This window comes from Monodon monoceros, unplaced genomic scaffold (genome assembly GCF_005190385.1).
Source record: "Monodon monoceros isolate NGI ecotype Baffin Bay Population unplaced genomic scaffold, NGI_Narwhal_1 Super_Scaffold_14, whole genome shotgun sequence".
Taxonomy (NCBI): domain Eukaryota; kingdom Metazoa; phylum Chordata; class Mammalia; order Artiodactyla; family Monodontidae; genus Monodon; species Monodon monoceros.
In genome coordinates this window covers 53,783,883-53,793,633 of record NW_021703770.1, presented here as the reverse complement: position 1 = coordinate 53,793,633, position 9,751 = coordinate 53,783,883, and the positions used below count along the sequence as shown (strand labels likewise).

At 41.0% G+C, this 9,751-nt stretch overlaps 1 pseudogene; it reads right to left on the bottom strand.

Moving 5' to 3' along the window:
• Positions 1–8,644: 8,644 nt before the first annotated feature.
• On the bottom strand, positions 8,645–8,984 carry LOC114895348 (annotated as a pseudogene).
• Between the last annotated feature and the right edge of the window lie 767 nt (positions 8,985–9,751).

Here is a 9,751-nt window from a genome sequence, read left to right as displayed (position 1 = left end):
AGATGAACCGAAGAATTCTTTTTTTTTTTTATTTTTTGAGTTCAATGACTTACCTGGGATGGGTCTCAGTTCCTATAATTCTGAATCAATTTGCCTTTGTATACCAACAGTCCTTTAAGTTGATCAATCTAGTCTTTTCATTTCAGACAAATTTCAATCAACTGGGTATTTGAAAACACTTTTTCCTATTTCATTTGTTGAATTCTCTACTTCAAGGACTTGTAGTTCTGTGCTGGATTGTCCTTTTCTCCATTGCTGGAATATTATATATTATATCCAATAGCTCATTTAATCTCTTTAACTTTTTTCTGTATTCAGTGTGATCGATATTGTCCTTTAAACCTTGTCCTCTTGGTGTACCCGATTATACACCAAAAACACTAGAGCAATACACACAACTGGTCCCCAACTTGGGCTTTGAATATTGACTGAATGATAGAGTCTCAGCCCTCCCCTCATCTACCCAAAATGATTTATTTTCTGGGAGGGGCAGGAAAACCTACAGTTAATTAAATAAAAGCAAAACCAAATCTTTCTCAGGTAGCTTGATTCACAGTCAGACTGGAAATCACTGGCCTTTACCACTCTCTTCCTTGTACCCTCAAAGCCAGAGAGCTCCTCTGTGCCTCCGTTTTTTTTTTTTTTTAATATTTATTTATTTAGGCTGTGCCGAATCTTAGTTGCGGCAGTCGGGATCATCGTTACTGCATGCAGGATCTTTAGTTGCGGTGTGCGGGATCTTTTAGTTGCATCATGAGAACTCTTAGTGGCAGCATGCATGTGGAACCTAGTTCCCTGACGAAGAATCGAACCCAGGCCCCGTGAATTGGGAGTGCAGAGACTTACCCACTGGACCACAAGGGAAGTCCCTGTGCCTCCTTTTAAGTTAGCTCTCTATCAATATGTCAGCGCCAGCCATGGTACATTCACCATACAGTCAGGTCAGCTGAAAATCAAACAGTGTCATGGCCAGAGCACTCTCATATGTGAATATCTGAGATGAATAATAAGGGACACTCTTAACACGTGGAAAGGGTCCAGAATCACATGGCTGAAGGCTTCAGGAAGAAACACCTTCCTCTTCATAGTTTTGTCAGGGCCATCTTTTCTGATCTTCATCTTTACCTGTTAATACCATGAACTGAAGTAAGAGAGATGTCAGGATCATCATCCTTTCCTGCTTTATTAAAATATTTATCTACAATTCCAAATAAAGTGAAAGCCTAGGGTAATCAAGCATACCAGTTTTTGATTCAAAAGTTAAAAGTATTGCAGAGAGAATTTTTTCCATTGCTCTGAACTATTATGTTTATAGATCTCACATCAGAAATAGAGAAGAGGTTAAGCAGGGAGAATACTGTAAGAACAGATGCTCTGCTTGACCAGGATCCCTTATTGCCTGAGGTGACAAAGAGGCCTGGGGTCAGGCTCATTTTATGCTTGTGCCTGACCTTTCAGGACGTTTGTTTTCCTTCTTTGATTGGACGTGCTTAGCTGTAAGATTCATGTGATTTAATTGAGGCTATAAACACAACCTGCTCACATCATTCCCCAGCAGGTCATCCTTTGAAGCTGCAGAGACACCCCTGCCCTGGGGAATGCATGACAGTTCTCTGCCTCAACTCTGATAAGAAGGATTATAGGATGACCAGTGCCCATATTCTCTCACTGAGTCAATATGCTTTTGATTTTCTGAAGTTTAATTTCTCTGCAAAAGAAGGTTTCTGTATCTCATATTATCTAACGTCAACTTTGCCCTAGAGAGAGCGGACACAGGGAAAAAAAGTAAAATCAGAAGCACAGAACTCTGATTTTACCTATTACCCAAGATCACCTTATTCACCTGTCTGATAATTTTCACCATTTTTAAGAGTTTGTTTTTGCTCAGCATCTTGACTCCTAGCATTTTGGTATCATTGGAACAAGTGCTGTATGCTGAGGGCTACATTGGCCTTTGTAATCAATTATTATTTCCTCCCCAGGCAAGAGATGCTGAAGGTCAGAGCTGGGACAGAGGTAATAGCTATGGATAGGCGAAGATGTAGCAGAGAGATGTGTAGAAGCTAAAAGCATTTGGATTTGAGAGAAGTGATGGGGAAAGAAGGGCCAGATACGATTTCTGGCTTTCAGCTTAAGTGACAGCATAGATCATGTGTCTCTAACTGAAAAGAAAAACCTGGAAGAACAGGTGTGAAAGAAAGAGTTTAAGTTCAGTCTTGTACAGATTTTATGTACCTGGGGAACAGTAGAATTGTTCACTGGCAATTTTATATGTTGAGGTCTTAACTCCCAATAACCTTAGAATGTGAATGTATTTGGAAATAACATCGTTTCCGATGTAATTAGTTAAGATGAGGTGAGACTAGAGTAGAAGGGACCCCCAATCCACTATGACTAATGCCCTTTTAAAAGGGAGAAATTTGGACACAGACACACACAGGAGGAGAACATCATATGAAGATGAAGGCAGAGATTGGGTGATGCTTTCACATGTCAAGGAACACAAAACATTGCTAGAAAACCACCAGAAGTTAGCAAAGAGACATGGAACAGATCCTCCGTCACAGCCCTCAAAAGGAACCAACCTTTCTGGCACTGATCTTGGATTTCTAGTTTTCAGAACTGAGAGATGATAAATTTCTGTTGTTTAAGCCATTCAATTTGTGGTTCTTTGTTATGGCAGCCATTAGCAAACTAATACACTCCCCACCTCACCCCCACCTCCACTTTGAAATTACTGGTAATAAAACAGGCAAATAACAAACCAGGAAGATCCATGACATCAAAGGCCATGGTATCATTGTTTGCCATGGTGTCCCTCAGCACCTAGAACCATGCATGATACATATCAGATAGTGGCTAACTATTTTTTCAGTGATTCATTAAATGTATTCAACCCACGTGCCAGCAACCATATACATATTATTTTTAACTTCTGCAGCAGTTGTGCAGGTTAGGCAGTGTTAACCTCACTTTTATGACTGTAGAAACTATGATTCACGAAAAATGATGTGTGAGACAAAATGAGCATAAACTTTAGAGTCAAAACGCTCTCAGATTGAGAGCTGTCCTTGGCACTCAGTCGTGGCATGACTCTAAGCAACTGGTTTAACCAGGGTGAGCTTCATTTCCTTCATCTGTAAAACAGGGATGATAATAACATGTACTTCAAAGGGTAGTCATGAAGATGAAATGAGATACCATATGAGAAGCCACATGGAACAGACAATACACAAAATTTAGTCCTTTTTTGTTATTGTTGTAGAAGAGCACTTAACATGAGCACTGCCCTCTTAATATTTGCAGAGTACCATACAGTATTGTTAACTTATAGGCACAGTTTCATACAGCAGATCTCTAGAACTCTTTCATCTTGCATAACTGAAACTTCATATATATTGAATAACAACTTTCCATTCCATCCTCCCCCAGCCCCCGGCAACCACCATTCTACTCCCTGCTTCTATGAGTTTGACTATTTTAGAGACTTCATATAAGTAGAATCATGCACTATTTGTCCTTCTATGATTGATTTATTTCACTTAGCATAATGTCTTCCAGGTCTATCCATGTTGTTGCAAATGGCAGTATTTCCTTCATTTTTAAAGCTGAATAATATTCTATCCTATGTTTAGACCACATTTTCTTTTATTACCCAAAGGCACACATTTCAATAAACAGCTGAATCAAAACTAAGGCTCTGATCTATTGAGTCTAAGCCTGAAATGTTCCTTTTAGAATTATTCCCAATATATCTTGTCTGTTCTTTATCAAATAAACAAGCTTTAGAAGTTAAAACCCCATTTGTATCGATGAGAACTTAAACTTTCCACCTTCTTTCTGAGAGGACTTCACATGATTGAGAGTTCTCTGTTGTTGGAAGCAGAGAGCCCCAGCCTGGGAGGAATACCCCACGGAAAATGAAATTAATATCAGCAGCTGGACAGGACCAAGTGACCAACACCCATGTTTTGCAAAGTGTAATGAGTGGGTCTGGAGGATCCACAGAGGCCCATTTCTTTGAAGAGATAGCTCAGCCAAAAGCACAGAGCCTCCAGCTTTCTCCAAAATTTTTGTTCTAGGCCTTACTAAAATGGAAGGATGGGGCTTCCCTGGTGGCGCAGTGGTTGAGAGTCCGCCTGCCGATGCAGGGGACGCGGGCTCGTGCCCCGGTTCGGGAAGATCCCACATGCCGCGGAGCGGCTGGGCCCGTGAGCCATGGCCGCTGAGCCTGCGCGTCCGGAGCCTGTGCTCCACAACGGGAGAGGCCACAACAGTGAGAGGCCCGCGTCCCGCAAAAAAAAAAGGAAGGATGAAGCTTATTGGCATGTGGATGACTTCGCACTATAAAATAAGCATAACATTTTCAGTTTTGCCTATTTATTTTTATGTCAAGAAGCAGCTGTTAAAATACATTAGTGACCAATCATCACTCAGTATCCTTCTCCCTTGTTGCCAAGAATTCTCTCATAAAAGATGACTAAGACCAATATTCCACTTCTTGCATGCAAACGGGTACAGAGTGAGGCAGTCATGAGTCACACTCAAGCTCAGCAGGTCAGGAAAATACAGTCTGCTTTCTTTATTTGTTTAAATCAAACGTAACATTTGAAATCCAAAACATATGTTGAATTATTTCTCTTAAAAAATATTTGAGCTAAGGTGTATTTAAGGAAGGTTCATTGAACAGGTGAAGTATTTAATCATGTATCTTCCTTTTCTTTCTAACATATGTTTATGCCCAAGGAGAGTAGTATATCAATTCAGCAACAATCCTGCCAGAATTAAAAAAAAAAAAAAAGAAAAGAAAAGATCATTCCATACTTACAGGGTGCTTTTCTTGCATATCAAGAAATGAAAGTCTTTTTTCAGATTGTTGTGTTTCACTTGGTGCTCAAAATAGAGCTCCCGGAAACACTAGAAAATGAACTCACGTAGAGAGCTGAGAACCTGCTGTTAATCAGTGCTTTCTCCCTAAATGTGAAAAACACGCACATCATTCTCTTTTCCTTTCTACCCTTCACCCTCCTCCCTCTTGCATTTTGATGAGGGCCGCTGTTACTGTTTCCATTATCCGAATTTTAGGATTTCACAGGTGAAAGATGTAAGGCTGTACATCTCCAAGGCTGACCTCCTGGGCTCATGACAGATATTGAGTTTTAGTAAACTCCACAAGGAAAATGCTCGTTGAATTTTAACAGATATTTCATGCAAAAATTACTACAACCTTGCTGACACTGAGAAGAAACATTATAACTGCACTATAGTTAATGCTCCTTCTGGATCTAGACTCCCAAAATGAAAACATAGATAACTGATAAGTTTGGATGTAGAAAAAAATTCAGCAGTAAGGGAACATCTGCAGTTTTATATGCTAGGGGAGGCTATTAATAGACTCTTGCCAGCTTCCGCCTGGGAAATGAAGAAAGAAGCTAAATCTTGTATATCTATAGAAGTTTCATTTTTAAAATGGCTTTCTCTATCTCTCTGTGTGTGTGCCTACGTTTGTGTAACTCCAGTATTTATTCTTGTAAATAGTAAGTCAGGCTTTGGAGTGTTTTATAAAAGCAGTGGCAGTGAAGAATATATTTATTCACTCAACTCTGTTATGTCCCAGGCTTCACCAACTTTTGAGAAGAAATTAGTTTACATTTAATCTCCCAAATGTTGTTGTTTCTGACCCTCCAAATGCTCATGCAAGAAAGTCCAGTCTTTCCCCAGATTCTCTTCTTCAAATTGTTCCCTGCTAGCTAGAGTGCTAGTTGGGAACAAATGCCTGAGAACAAGTTCTTGTCAGCCTTTTAGCCTACCAGGGACTCTATGAGTTGTCCGTCACACTTTCCTTGAAGCCAGTGTTGGCAACCACTGGCCACCATGTTAGCCATACAGGAAATTTGTTACTTCTGTGGTCACTGATGAGGAACTTAGTACCCCTGAAATCCATGAAACAGGTAAGGATGGGGGATGGCACGGAGGAACAGGAGCCTATGGTAAAGCTTCCTCATCTGTAATGGTTTGCCGTTGGCAAAATAGTCCTCAAAGATGCCTAAATCCTAATCCCTGGAACTCATAAGTAAGTTACCTTACAGGGAATAGGGGCTTAGCAAATGTGATTAAGGTTAAGGACCTTGAGACAGGTAGATTATCCTGGAGCCAACCTAATCCTATGAGTTCTTCAAAGCAGAGAGCCTTTCTCAGCCAAGGTCGGAGTCAAAGGGAGATGTAACAAAGGAAGAAGGATCAAAGGGATACAGTGTCTCTGGCTTTGAAGATAGAAGAAGCCATGAACCAAAATGCACAGGCACTTTCTGAGGCTGGAAAAGGCAAGGAAACAGATTCTTCTCTGGAAGGGAATACAGCCATGCCAACACCTTGATTTTCACTCAGTGAGAACTGTGTTTAATTTCTGACCAGCAATTAAACAGAATTGTAGGATAATAAATGTGTGCTGTTCTAAGCCTCTAACTTTATGATAATTTGTTATGGCAGCAATGGAAAACAAATACAGGGTTATCCTGGTGTAGCAATTTTACTCTTTTCTTCTGTCCTTATCACAGACTAGTGCCACCAATCAGGCTACTGCCTCCTGCTGACACGGGGCTCACTTGTTAGAGGTCAGACTAAGCACAGAGGGAGGGGGACATCTGTTCCCATCACATAGGCTCAGACAGAGGTGGCCATCGGCCAACATGTGACAGCTCTTTCTAGTCACTCACCCCGTGGTACAAACTCATCAACAGGGTGGCTGACTGTTGGAAGTAGAAAATTCCTGATTTCAAAATCAACACTGCCTTTTAACCTTCACCTTTAATGCTGAAACCAATATTCAAGTCAAATTCTCTTATGCTCAGCTTCTTCATAGTGTCTATGCTACTCTTTCTGAGTTCCTTCTGGTGACACCTTTACCAATAGAATACTATGGGGGTTATACTGTGCCAGTTCTGGGCATAACCCTTAACTATCCCTGCTTATTAAACAGCAATACATAACCAGACTAGAACCATCTGCCCAAGCACCTCCCTCAGTCACTTCTAATCTAGTGTTTCAACGTCATGTTCAATGTGCAGGCATACAATTATGGGATTTCTCCAAGAGGCAAGCAGTATGGCCAGGCTTCACCCAGAGAGTGACCCACCAGCAGCTAGGCACCACAGTCACCCAAACATGTATGGACCTTTCTCCCACCTCTTGTTTTTAATCTAAGAGTATTAAGACACTTGCGTCTGCATTATTCTCTGTCTCTTTCTCTCTCTCCTTTCTCTGACACACACACACACACACACACACACACACACACGCAGAAGAGTTGGAACATCTGCTTCCACTGATCAAGTCCACTGGATAATTACTCTGCTTTTCATTTTGTATAGCCTTATGTACATGACATACATGAATGTGTACATAAATGGTTACTTACTCATCTCAACATATATCTAATTTTGATTTGCTATAACAGATACAATAACACCATAGGCCAACTGGTAAAATGTGAATGGCAAAAAAAACTTATAATTTAAAAAATATTTTCTAGGATGAACACACACATACTACTATATATAAGATAGATAACCAACAAGGACCTACAGTATAGAACAGGGAACTCTACTCAATATTCTGTGATAAGTTATATGAGAAAATAATCTAAAAAAGAATGAATATATGTACATATATAACTGAATCACTTTGCTATACACCTGAAACTAACACAACATTTTAAATCAACTATACGCCAATAAAATTTTTTTCTGAAAAAGAATGCTGCAATAGTACATTTCCATCTCTGCCATATCTCCTTACTTTTCATGACAACCATGTGAAAGAAGCAGTTGCCACTAGCTCCAATTTTTAGGAAGGAAACCTATGTCCACAGAAGTATATTAACTCACTGAAAGTCTCATACCAGTGATGCTGAAACAGGCTCTCAACCCTGGTTCTCATAATACATTTCTTTTTTAAGGATGGGTCCACTTTATTTTATCTATTTATTTATTTTTTTGGCGGCACAGCATGCAGGACCCTAGTTCCCCAACCAGGGATGGAACCCGCACCCCCTGCAGTGGAAACCTGGAGTCTTAACCACTGGACTGCCAAGGAAGTCCCATGTTATAGGAACCAAATGAACCTCAGAGGGCTAAGATTTTGCTCAAGGTCACACAGCCCATTCCCAAGGGGCAGGTGGGGGATTCAAACCCCTCCTACCTCTCCACAAGCTTTCCTAGAACTGTGAGAATTGACATTTTATAAGACAAGTGACAATCTGAACATTTATTAGACTTTTAACGACATGAAGGAATTGTTGACCTTTTTTTTTTTAGCTGTGAAAAGTTTTGTGACTATGTATTAAAGGGCCCTTATCTTAGAAAGGTGAGTTCTGAAATAGCTACAGAAAAAATAACCTGTTGCCCAAGATTTGCACATCCGGAGAGGGATGGGTTGTGGGTAGAGCTGTATACTGGGTTACAAGGGCGTTCACTGTACCATTCTGTGGACTGTTGCATATGTTCGAAATTCTTCCTAATTCAAAAGGGTAAAAAGGCACTTGGCAAGGTCTGATTTCCCACCCCCTCTTTCAGTCCAATCCCACAATTCTTCCCCTGGGCCAGCCCCGAAATTTGAGGATTCATGTCTGTCCGAGTCCCAGTCGTCAGCGAGGAAAATGCTTTAATGGGGGGTCCAGCCGGCAGCGTCGTGCTCCGCAGTGGCTCAGCGATTTTTGACCCTTGTGCTTGCGGCGAAGAATGACCTGGACGCAGTTTGGCGTGCTCAAGCGCAGGATCCAACCATGCTTGTTCTTGCGCTTGATGTTGCCCCGTTGATACTCGTTCCCGCGCGCCTTGTCCCGGGTCTTCTGCACCGCCGGGAGTCCCCCAGGAGTCGGGGAGACCCAACCAGGCGCGGGGCTGGAGCCACTTGCCATCCAATAGGGCCGCTGACCTACTGACTGGACCCAACAGGCGACCCACCAATCTGGTCAAGAAAGCCATGTCCGGCCACCGGCACGCCATCCGGGTGACCTCATAATACATTTCTATAACCCTTTCTACTGCTTCATTCCTCGTGACCTGGTTCCACCCAAAGGTGGGATAGACAACTATTTAGAAAAGCATCTTCATTAGGATCACGGCCCTTTCGTTAAACTAATATATCTTAAACCTATGTCAAAGCAAATGGAATTGCTCTTAATCAGGACATAGAACACCAGCATTAAAAATCCTTGCCGGAGACTACAGCATTGAACTCCTGCTATCTCAACCTTATCAGATGCCAGGCCAGTCGAAATGCTATTTGTGGAATAATCTTTATATAACTCTGTCCATTGTCTACCAGGGAAACTCAAATTTAAACATCATTGTTTTAGCTCAACATTAGAGGACAATAGAAGAATCAGCTTCATGAAATTCATATTTAACCTTGTGTCAATTGTTGTGAAAAACAGTCTTCTTTATTAGATGGCAGAAGAGAAATTTCAGAATCTGGAAATGCTGTGCTTCTTCTGAATTTTACTTAGTGTTTCATCTTTTGGAGACTCTAAATCTTGTAAACAACTATATTTCCCACCCCACTTTGACCTTTAAGGAATTTTCAAATCAAATTTGCAGGCGTATTTCAGGATCACATGATATGTTTGGCTGTGTCCCAATTTTAGTCTTTCATCCTAGCAGTTCTTTCTAATTGTCTTCTTCATCTTTTCCCCTTCATCTTGCCTACATCATTTATTTATCTCAGCATTTTAATTGTATGCATTTTTAGA